Below are 11,978 nucleotides of genomic sequence, written 5' to 3' on the forward strand. Positions count from 1 at the left end.
CTTAGCGTGCTGCGGGAAGAACCACAAATCCTTAGCGCGTCGCGGAACGAACTGAAATCCTTGGCGCGTCGCGGGAAGAACATAAATCCTTAGCGCGTCGCGGGAAGAATATAAATCCTTAGCGCGTCGCGGGAAGAATTACAATTCTTAGCGCGCTGCGAGAAGAACTACAAATTTACAGCGTGTCGCGGGAGGATCTACAATTCTTAGCGCGTCGCGCGGAGAAGTATCATTCTTAGCGCGCCGCGGGAAGAACTATAGTTCCTAGCGCGTAGCGCAGGAACAGTCAATCTTCACGCAGGCTTCCTTGTAAGGAGTTTAGCGCGTGGAGCTGCGCAGACATCCTTAGGCGGGAAGAGCCAAAAGACAAGCAAGGAGTTAAGAGAAAAAGGGGTTCATGGCTCAAGGGTTAAACAAAAGGGGGGGAAAGGCAAGAGAAAAGGAGGCGGGACGGCGGAAAGAAAAGAGAAGAAGAGGAAGGAGAGGCGGAAGAAACATTTTAAATATATATATACATAAGGATTTATTAAAGGTTAGATTTATAAAGATTATAATTAATTTTTAAATCATAAAAAGAATCGGATCAGAAAACGGGTATCTGGGTCGGGTCGGATTCGGGCAGATGTTACAATTTCCCCATTTGACAAGAAGAACATAGTGAAGAAGACAATTTATTTGAAATAGGTAAATTACTACTAGACAAGATATAATGAAAAACTCGAGCATGGGGATGCCCAAGTCGTTGATGCCAAATTGTTGAGGGAGCTTTGACTGCTGTGAAGGAGACATGTGGCAGGGACTTCAATTTTGGTAGATAAAGCGAGTAAAGACCGTTATCACTTAGACCCGGGAGTAGAATGATATGTGTAGACTCGTCCTTCACAACAAAAAAAGAAGAATGAAATTCAAAAAAGACATTATTATCTGAGCAAAATTGTTGAACTGATAGAGATTTTGTGTGAGTTTGGGTACATGAAGAATATGTCTCTGTTTAGCTGACTCGCTCGGGATATCCTAGCATCATTCCGGCATTTCACCGTAAGAGGATCCTTAAAGGTGATTCCAAAAGTGATTTGCTTGTCCAGTGGTACTTGTCGCTTTTCTCCGAAGGCTGTTGAATTAGCTAAACCACGTGGGTGGCGGTTGTCCATGGATGTCCCTTGGGCCTATTCTTCATCGGATACGAGAGTAGGAAGAGCTTCTATTTCATCAACACTAGTTATTCCAGCAACAGCTCTTACTGTACCGTCAACTCCAACTGTCCTTCTTAGATGGTATCCTCTCTGTCCTTCCCCTTTCCCCGACTCGAGAACCCCTGAAGCGCACTGGAAGCATCTCAAAAGAGAGAAGTCAAATATCGTAGGCTTTAGATAAGATTCCCTAGTAGATTGTTAAGCTAAGAGAGTGCTCCGGAAGAGCTAATGTTAAAAATGATTTCCCTTTCTTTCACCGAGGAGGCTAACTAGATAGATGGTGGGTCTAAGGAAGAGAAGAATATGAGCTATATTTTCATCCCCCTTCAGTTCCTTTCCTTATCCTTAGAACAGTAGGGTTTGAAGCTGGCAAAGTCAATCAATCCAGCAGTCAAAGGGGCAAGTGCAGTCACTCAACCAACGCCTTTCAAGCAATATCTTAAGTAGGGGGGTAGGGCTCTTAGGCAGCAATAGAAATGACTCTGACAACCTGTCTCAATCTTACCTATTTTTAGAGTAAAAGTTTTGTTAGGATAATAGAATTTTGAAGAACCAATATGACAAATAGGAAGAGGATTACCATCGCCAACGTGAAGAGAATTATTACCAAAGTAGGCTTCAGAGTTATCTAAACTTGCAAGATCAGGTGTAGCATGGCCATTTGCACCTGTGTCGGGTTTCCAAATGGAGCCTGATGCAGATCCGGTTTCAGCAAAAGCCGCATAGTTTGCTTGAGAAGAGTCACGGGCTGAAGGTGACTGATTAGGACATTGAGCAGGGATGTGACCTATACCACATTGTTTACAGTGACCATAGACGGTGTTTTGGGTGGATGCCCAAGAAAACTGTGATGTGCGGGTTTGATTGTTGGATCCACGGTACTCATCACGACCTCTAGTATTAGCACCACGTGAGTTACCACGATAATTACCACGGCGATTGTTGCGAGAATTGTTCTGGGATCGATTGGAATAGTAAGCTTGTGGTTGTTGGCTGGTTTGGTTAATTACAAGGCTGAGTTGGTACCCAAGAAGGGAAGCTTGCTGCTGTAAGGAAGTGAGTATAGGGATAGGTTGAGGGAGAGGCAGCAGGCCTGCCAAGGGAGATGGCAGACTCGCTGGCTGGGCTGCGGCTGTATAAGCTTGCACTGGGTTGGAAATTCTCCGTTGGATCATGAACTCAAGATCGCTAGGAAGGCTGTGTAATTCATTAAAAGTGACTGGTGGGAAGCGAGTAAGGAGGTTAGCTTTCAGGCCATCATATTCTTCACGCAAGACAGAGAGAACCAACTTGGTCACATCTTTGTCCTTAAATGACTCCTCGATATTAGCCAGAGCCGTGGCATATTCTTGGGCACGAGTGAGATAAGCGGCTGATGTCTCATCAGGTTTCATCTCGAGTTTTAGCAACTGAGTTTTGAGAGTATATTCCCTGGATGAGTTATGTGGTGCATAAGCCCGTTCCAAAGAGAGCCAGAGGTCACGAGAAGTTTCACCTTGAACATGCTGAAAAGAAGATTCAGAGATCGTGGAGATAATAACCACGCGAACATGAGCATCATTCGTGAGCCAGTGAGAGTAGCTCGGATTGTCCATTGCTGTTGTGTCGGTAGTGGCAGCGGTTCTCGGTGGTGGGCAGCAGATGGTCCCGTCAACATAGTCAAAAAGATGGTTGGTGATTAGAAACGGGTGGATCATGTTTTTCTAGAATCGATAGTTTGTAGGGGTGAGTTTAAATGCAAATTTGTGGGAGTTATGTGCTGTTTTCTCAACGGTAGTGAAGGCAGATATCATTGTCATAGAGCCAAGTATGGAGGCTGTTGCAGGTTAGGGTTTGAAAGAAAAGGGGAGGAGAAAAAAAAAGGATTGGGAATCGTTTGTTATTATTGATTACAACCAGAATACATAAAGGTCCTATATATAGGCCATACGTTTACAAGGAAATAAATCAGACTAGATCAATTAGAGATACTATGGAAATATAAATAATATGATTGATCCTGAGATCTTAGTAATTCTGTGATTGATACTGAGATCTTGGTCTATCACCGTTTCAAACCCAATTGTATCATCTGTCTGATCTACAAATCTTTAGGCAACACAATATGTTTTAATCAATCTTGTCGGTCATTAAAATTTGACACCACCCCCTATGAACGGTCAAGATTGTTTTGGCACATTTAATCTAAACCGTACGACCTTATTGCAAGTAGGAAGAGACTTCAAAGTCAAAAGGAAACCACTCAAGCCCTGCTCATGATTTGCTGCCATGTGCTTGATTCATGGCTTCAAAAATCAAAGTTATGTATTCAATTATAACTTGATATATGTTCATTTGATTATGATTTCTTATAGAGTTTGAAAATTACAACTTATTAGTTAAGATTTTAGGAGTTAGATAAAAAAAAAGACGAGTATAAGAAGAAAATGGTTTGAAAGTCGTTTGAATGTATTATTAGTTTATACATTTCCTAATTCATTATAGGTTACTATAGTAAGAATACAAATGATATGATCATATGCTGTTCAAAAGAAAAAAAATGATGTGATCATATTAAATTCATTGGCTATTAATTAGATAAATAAATTATGGACAAAACATGTATGGGTCAATTCTTAAAACAATTTGTTTCGACTTTATCCAACCTATACATTTTTGAGACCCTCACTAATCAAAATTGAGAATGTATACACCTCTTGTGAGTGTATCAACTCTTGTGAGTGTATTAAGAAAATCTCCGATATATTAAAACATGTGACGGTGTTCATCGTAATTATTTGTAACATGAGTCTTTATATCGAACAACATTGTATGTTTTAGCTACTAAGAGCTTACAACTTTGTTTTTGTTTACATGAGCGAGGACTTCCTAAGGTTCTACTTAACCGTAGAATCATTTTCTTGATTTACTACCAAAGAGCTCAAAATCCGTTGGCTATTATCGAAAATCATTCCTTATGAATTCAAACCTAAGGTGTACAAACAACCTTCTTAGAGACCTGTTCTCCATGAATGTTTTGCTCTATCATTCCTCATGACACATTGAGGTGAAATTCATCCATTTTTTATGTTATTTAAATTATTTTTATTTTTAAATGTATACATCTTGAGTCAAGAATTAGTTCCATGTCGTTATGGAGTTGATTCAAAAATTGAGAGACATGCATTTGAAGCAAGCGGATAATTAAGAAACAACTTGGCTAGAAATGTCCGACTTAAAATAAATGTAACACTCGACCAGCCTAGAGTTACAAGACGTGTAAAATATGAACAAGAAGGTCATAATAAGGTGAACATGGTCGCAAATGGCCAACAATATCGCACTTGACTTTTGCATCAAATCTCTCATGATGTCCGATTTTGATAGTTTTTCTTAGATTTCATGATTTTGATTTATATGATTTTGGTTGTCAAAACACATTAATCGTAGAATTTGTTAATTAACATGTATTTATTGATTTAACTTTATTAAAACGGTCTATTTTAATTTCCTAAAGTAAAAAAAATCCACCAAAACTAAGTTTTCCTATTAGAGGGGGCGGGGCACTGCGTGATATGCCTCCCATCACGCGTGATATGCCTCCCAACACCGTCGCCGGTCCTTTTTCAAGCGTGATGGGGTATGGCTGCGTGATGGCCAACACCGTCGCCGGTCCTTTTTCAAACGTGGGTTTGGGTGATGGAACTCTCTTTCTCTCTCTCTATATATATACCCCAAATACACTCCTCTCACTCACACAAAAACCTATATATATATATATGTATGTATACCAAAACCTATCACATCACACCATCAAATGTGATAGATTTGGAGCTAGTGATGTGGCACACCACCATTGGGTGGTGTGTGTGAGGAAAATGGAACCACCCCTCCGCCCCCCCCTTTTAAAAAGGATTTGATATAAGAGGGGGCGGGGCACTGCGTGATATGCCTCCCAACACCGCCGCCGGTCCTTTTTCAAGCATGATGGGGTATGGCTACGTGATGGCCATCACGCATTTAGTGGGTTTGGATGATGGAACTCTCTTTCTCTCTCTCTCTATATATATATATATATATACCCCCAATACACTTCTTTCACTCACACAAAAACCTATATATATATACATGTAAGTATACCAAAACCTATCACACTACACCACACCATACCACACCACCTCTTCTAAAATCCATCAAATGTGATAGATTTAGAGCTAGTGATGTGGCACACCACCATTGGATGGTGTGTATGAGGAAAATGGAACCACCCCTTCCCCCTAATAGTATTTCTCATTCAGAAAAACATAAACTTTTCCTCTTAAAAGCACATTAGCCTCTTTATCAATTTCCGGATTGTTGAGAGCATAAAAATAATGAGTTAATGGTAGTTAGTTAGCTGCATTTAGTTACTCAAGTGATTAACTGTTTAGTTGTGTTTCAATGGTATTAGTTACTAAAAATACTTAAAAGACTATACAAAAGGTACCCTATTTCCTAAAACACCGTGAACATTATTCAACAACATAAAGTTATATTGAACAAACTAAATAAAGTTAATTTCATAACAACTCAACCACCGTGATTGTAGGATGACAACAGCCATTACTCTAGCATCTTTCTTGATCTTAATGGTGGTTTCTTTTCTTGATCAAAAACTAAATAATATTTCATCCCAATACCTTGCTGGCACCCACAAAAATCATGGATGTCACTATACTCCTTGCATTATCTTTTCACAATTCTTATTACTATTTAAAAAAAATCAAAAATAAAAAACCAAAAATAAACAACATTATCTTAAACTCTAGTAGCCTTGATCTTCATATCTATGTACACATGAGAGGGTGCGGGTGCGGGTGCGGGTGCGGGTGGGGGTGGGGGTGGGATGGGTAAGGATATGATTCTAGAAGGTTTGAATTTATATAATTTCTTGAGGTATTTGAAAACCTCTCAGAAATTTTCTTTGTGAAAGTCAAACTTGGTAGATTTCTTGTGTGAGAAATCTAAAGCTAATTGTTTGAGATCTTTCGTTGGTGCTGGTGCTCCACAATAGAATACCCCTACAAATTTATGCCATACGAAAGTTAGAAATTTAATGTAACACTAACATGGAACGTTTATCTAAGCAAGTAAATCGGGTTGGCGGGTCAATTCGTTTACTTAAAAGGGTTGATGGGTCGAATTGTTTAATTAAACATGTTGTTGGGTCAACATGCTTATTTAAACATACCAACCCGCCCATGACATGTTTATTAAAAAAGTTAGATATAACAACCCAAAACTTGAATACTTTTGTGTTGTGTTTTAGGTTGTCCTAAATTGTCACCCCTAGTTAAAAAGGCTTGATCAATCACTATAATGTTAATATAACCATACCCGTTTCAACCCAATACTCAACCCACATGACCTACCAATCAGGCCACTTTTACTTTACATAAAATTTTAAAGGTTAACGGTTTAAAGAAAGAAAATGAGATTTAAATTGTCAACAGGACTAACCTATTCTCGAACCCGTGTGATTAAGAGCAATTCGCTTGTAAACATTCCGCCAATTCGTTTTAGCAAAATGTGACTTGACACGCCTACCCGAAATAACATCAACGCCATTTTTAGCATGATTTATCGACTGAAGCATAGTAATTAAAGCAGATCTCGCGTCTCCTTCCTCATAAACACTTGTGCAATAATTATGCATCTCTATAACACCATTATTGTCCATTTCAGCAACCTCATTCATAACACCTTTAAACCAATCAAACGAACCCTGTTCCCGAGTGACCCAATAAAAATAAGCCCGGGTTGTTCTGAAGTTATTTGAACTTGTGGGGCCAGGTTTATTCTTCTGTAATGTACCACCATTTTCTAAGGAACTTTCTTCTTCTTCTTTGGTTTTCATGTTGTTCACAATGTCTTTCACAATACTAATCATTGGGGTTGCTCCAATTCCTAAACCGACTAGCAGCACCACGTCGTATTTTTTATAGTCTTGTGCCGGTGCACCATAGGGCCCGTCGATTAAAACTTCAGGGAAACTGTAATACAAATATAATCAATTTATTTAGAAATACATATCTAGGTTTTTAAAATGAAGAGGTGGAATGATGAGCGGGTCGGGTGATTGAAATGTGCCAAAATGGTTTGGAAATTAGGTATGTTGGGTTGGCCCGTAAACACTTACAATAATAACTTGAATCTTTGAATAGAAGAGGACAACATGTTCTATCAACAAAAAATAAGACACCGTACAACTTTCAATCTATTTTACCCGTTTGAGATAAATCATGATCCAAAAGCATTAGGTGCCATGCCATTAAACCAAACTTGAAAACATTTCCTAATGTTTATATTATTCAACAAAAAGAATCTTGCTTACTTAAAAAGGAATGATGTTTCATGTCACATGATTGGACCACACTAAAAAAGTCCCAACTTTTTTTAATCAGTTAAATGTCCTTATTTTCATGATGTTCACACCATACTTTAAGCTTTGGGTGGAAAAAAGTATTTTTGACGCGTTTATTTATCAATAGACACATATAACCTCCAAAATCATTTTACTTACGGATTTACATAATTACTGTAACCTTAGTGTTTAATTTTGCAACGTAATAACAACACATCATTCAACAAAAATAATGAACCCATTTTGGCATGTTACACAACCCGCCAATCTTACCAACTTTTAACTATATATATGCAAATCTAGAAACATTTAAACTCACTTGGGATTTTCTCCTTGGCTTTCTGCTCTAAGGAGCCCACTTTTTCCATTATGTGGTGGCTGACATACCTACCAAACGAAAATACACATGTTAGGTGATATAACTAACATACCATTAAGTACCATTTTTAACGATAAACATGAGTAAATAACACGTTGAGTACGTACCTCTGAAAAGACAGTCTTTAGTTGCCTAGTCCAATCACCGAGGGTCCGGATGTGCACACTCAGGTAGTCATCACCGGGGGCTGAAGTAATGGAAAACGGGTGCCTGTGGACGCGTAATGATTATCAAGTTATTTACTCCTTTCTTAGCATCACATGATATTCTCCTTTCTTATAAAATTAATTTTTTTGAAATTTTAACTAAGGTATAATTAACTCACCATTCAAAGGGGGAGACAGCAGCACAATTCACAAACATGTATTGTCCCCTCTTGTATTTGAAGCCTTGAGGCTTTGTCATGTGAAGGCCAACACATGTCCAGGATAAACAGCCACCTTTAACACACCAAATATATTTAGATTTATGATTTTGTAAATCAATGATAATAATAATAATAATAAATGTAAGATCATACCTTGAGTATCTTGACAGGCTTGACACTAGACCGAAACGCCCTTATCAATCTCTCACATGCATATAGCGAAATTGGAGCCGCCAAGTACATCCATGTCTGCACCCAAAAGCACGGTTTAGACGTTTCACAATTACAAATAATCAAACATATCTTTAAGCATTACTTTTTTAATGAGAAACCAGAAATTAACTAACCGTTTTCTTGTACCACTCCTTGGTAAGGTAGAGTTTGATCCCATGAACTATAAGCATCACATAGACGATAACAAAAAGGTGGTGCGAATACCAAAAGGCGTTAAAACCTGTTAACTTCTTTAAAAGTGGCGGCAGGTTGAGCTTGCCTCGCCTTAACCATGGAGTTGCTAACGTAAAAGCTATAGTCATAAGTACTACCATTGTTATTCCTGTATACCCTTCGGGTTCCTTCACAAAATGCCAATAACTATGGGCTTGATCCCCAAAAATGTGTTGCATCGGTTTGTATTCTTTCTCTGTTGCATGGATTAATCGAGGAAAGTCACACGTTAAATGGGAAATCGCGTGTAACCCTACTCCAACCGTAATAGCCATTGCAATCACCTATAAAATATCAAACATAGAATCAGTCAGGACCTCACCAATAACATGCTAAGCATTGTGACCAGGTGAAGCGCAACTTGTACCGAGCAAGAGGTTAAGGTAGGAAGCCAGTGGAAGCTGGATTCGAACCTGTGGCCTCTATAGAGGGGAATCAAACATTTACCATTGTGTCACGCTTTTACAAACATTCAAAAAAAACTTATCATATGCAAGACATTGAACAAATATGGGAGAGTTAAACTTACTTTGTGGAAATTAAGGTTGTCATCAAACGGGACTGCGACACCCAACCTAGTCTTGTTCCTCAACCAAGTAATCGTGTTTCGACATACGGGTAATAATATAATCGCCATGTTTAACTTTAACGTCTCGGCTGCTCCTTTAGCTATGCATACACATGGCGCCAATAGATCATACACCGCTCGGGTTTTGTATTGAATGTACTTCCATGTAAACAAACCCGCCATTATTCCTATCCAGAGTGCAATCACCCAACATCTTTGCCAGTTATCCTGTAAAAAGTACTTCAAATCTTCATACCATCTTCGTATCGGGTTTCCGTGATGTGTCTTCTTCAGCTTTTGGCTCAACATTTGGCTCAAGTTTCGGCTTTCTCCCCTCACGTTTTGTGTTGGTGCTTGTAACAATAACATCTCCAAGTTTTCAACCTGTTTAAAGTTGATCACTAATGACTAAAAGATTTGTTCTAATCAAAATTGTATATCTAAGGCTGTGGTGTAATTTGTAACAGTACCATGATGTAGCCAAGGCTGTCGGGGTCTAATTCTTCCATGATCAATGCTGCATATTCGTCGGCTTGTTTCTGAATATTTGATAACTTGTTGGCTGAGGCACTTAGGCTGATAATCTGTATCAATTAACAAGTGTTAGATATTCTCCAAAACCAAGTTCAAATATGATGCGTAACTTTCCATGATTCATGTGTTTTACGGTACATTGTGCAGCTAGTACTGTGTTACCAGCTCAAGTGAGACAAAGTTGACGGGAGAATTACATACTTGTCCCCCACTGAAACCAAACCAAACACTCAAACTGTTGCAAGTCGGCCGATTTAATCAAATCCAGACCGTTCAGTTCACTTTAAAAATATATTACTGTACTTTTAATTTTGAAATATAAAGTATGAATCATCCGGCCTAATCAATTTAAAATTTGATACAAAGCTAATGATTGTGAAAAAATAAATAAAAGAGTAAAAACTGTAAAACTGTTAAAACTGAACTGTCAAATTGTTAAAACTAGTCAGTCCTACCGACCCATCCACTTTGTTTTTTCTCAAAACCGTAGTTGTTCAAATTTTTATCAATTGTTAAAAATAAAAAAAATAAAAAAAAGTTAGTAAATTCATTAATATCGACCGAAAGAACAATAGTTTACTCTCTGACTTCATCTTCTGTGATCCTGCCGTCTGCATCTTTATCAACCCTGCATTTATTATATTTCAGCATATAAATTCCCCCCAACATAAATACAAGATTAAAAAATATATAATATTAAAGTAATAAAACAATAAACCCTCACATGTCGAAGAAAGTCTGTAGCCTAGAATCAAAACTCTGATCAGCAATTTGGTCCCAAAAATCCTTTAATTGTGCTTTGTTAATCGAGTCTCCGGTGATATTCCGCCGCCTGGAAAGTGAGTCAAACAATTCTCCGGCGAACTCTTTTGAATCTTTATTCATCCCTACCAAATATTAAAAAGAAAATATTAAATAGCTATACCAAACTAAAAAATAGCGATTACATCGGAACAGAAGAAAACGAACAGCAAGCTTCGTCGCTACAAAACTTAAACTTTTAAAATCTTGAATTATCAATGATAGGTTTAACTTTTTAGTCAAATATTATCCTCAATAAGGGTACATGTTTTTCCTCAAAGACGACCCTGGAATTATAGATCACTTACCAATGCATTCGCCAAAAAGTGAGCGTGGAAGTAAGCCACCGGTGGCAGCAGTGAGTTCATCAAACCGTTTTTCCAAGGCGGCCCACGCGGCTCCACCGTCGTTCTTATTAATAAACTTCAACCCGCGGAGCGCATGCACCGCGGCAAACACGGTGGATTTCGTCCTGTCTAAACGACTCGCGGGTTGTCGTTTCGAAAACGACGTCAGCCGCTTCAACTCCTCCGACACTTGCCGGATTCTATTCGACGCATTTCGAACAACCGAGGACCTGAACGACGACCGCTTCTCCAACCCTTTGGCTAGCAACGTCAGCTCCGGGTCCTCCACGTCACCACCACCCGCGGTTTTGACACTGTGGACCGCCACAGAGTCGTCCCGGACGTCCAACGTGATCTCGACGTAATCATCGTTATCGTTGGATCTCACGCTCCCGGTGCTGCTGCTGCCGGGAGCGTTGTCCGGGATGTAAAACTGGGTGCTCTTTTTTCGAGCGTCACATTTGTTCAGCGGTCCACTTGCAGTAATTGGACCGCTGAATGCATTCCTGTCAACTCCGACGAGTTCAGTGTCGGAAAGGGAATGGTCATGGCGGTTCCGATTATCTGTTCCCATAATATTATTATTATTATTATTATTATTATTATTATTATTATGAGTAAAGGGAATGGAATGAAGAAATGATGGGAGGGGTGAAGACTTGGATTCCACTTATATTATATGATGAAACAGAAAGCGTGTGAGATATTGAACAACAACAACAATAATAATAATAATAATAATAATAATAATAATAAATAAGTCAATAGAATGTGTTGGCTAAATTCTCATATGAACGCTTTTACGTCGACTCCCTATTTTCTATTTGTATTTTCATTTTCTGCCGTTCCACAACAAAAAAATGTATTTTCACTCTTATTTGGTTCAAATTAGTGTTTTCGGATATGTTATGTACATGTTGCATTATAGTGATGTATTAATGTTGGTTTAGTTGGTGTCAT

General features: G+C 38.6%; 1 pseudogene across 1 annotated transcript; it reads right to left on the bottom strand.

Moving 5' to 3' along the window:
• Positions 1–6,046: 6,046 nt before the first annotated feature.
• LOC143615854 (respiratory burst oxidase homolog protein C-like) lies at positions 6,047–11,596 on the bottom strand (annotated as a pseudogene). Its single transcript, XR_013150553.1, has 12 exons — positions 10,980–11,596; positions 10,595–10,757; positions 10,441–10,498; positions 9,807–9,920; positions 9,298–9,720; positions 8,669–9,052; positions 8,475–8,570; positions 8,280–8,394; positions 8,062–8,164; positions 7,895–7,962; positions 6,672–7,204; positions 6,047–6,232 (listed from the first exon to the last, which is right to left on the bottom strand). The product of XR_013150553.1 is annotated as a respiratory burst oxidase homolog protein C-like (transcript).
• Positions 11,597–11,978: the final 382 nt, after the last annotated feature.

This window comes from Bidens hawaiensis, unplaced genomic scaffold (genome assembly GCF_021521415.1).
Source record: "Bidens hawaiensis isolate Kalapana, Puna unplaced genomic scaffold, B.hawaiensis_p1.1 tig00044712_1, whole genome shotgun sequence".
Lineage (NCBI taxonomy): Eukaryota > Viridiplantae > Streptophyta > Magnoliopsida > Asterales > Asteraceae > Bidens > Bidens hawaiensis.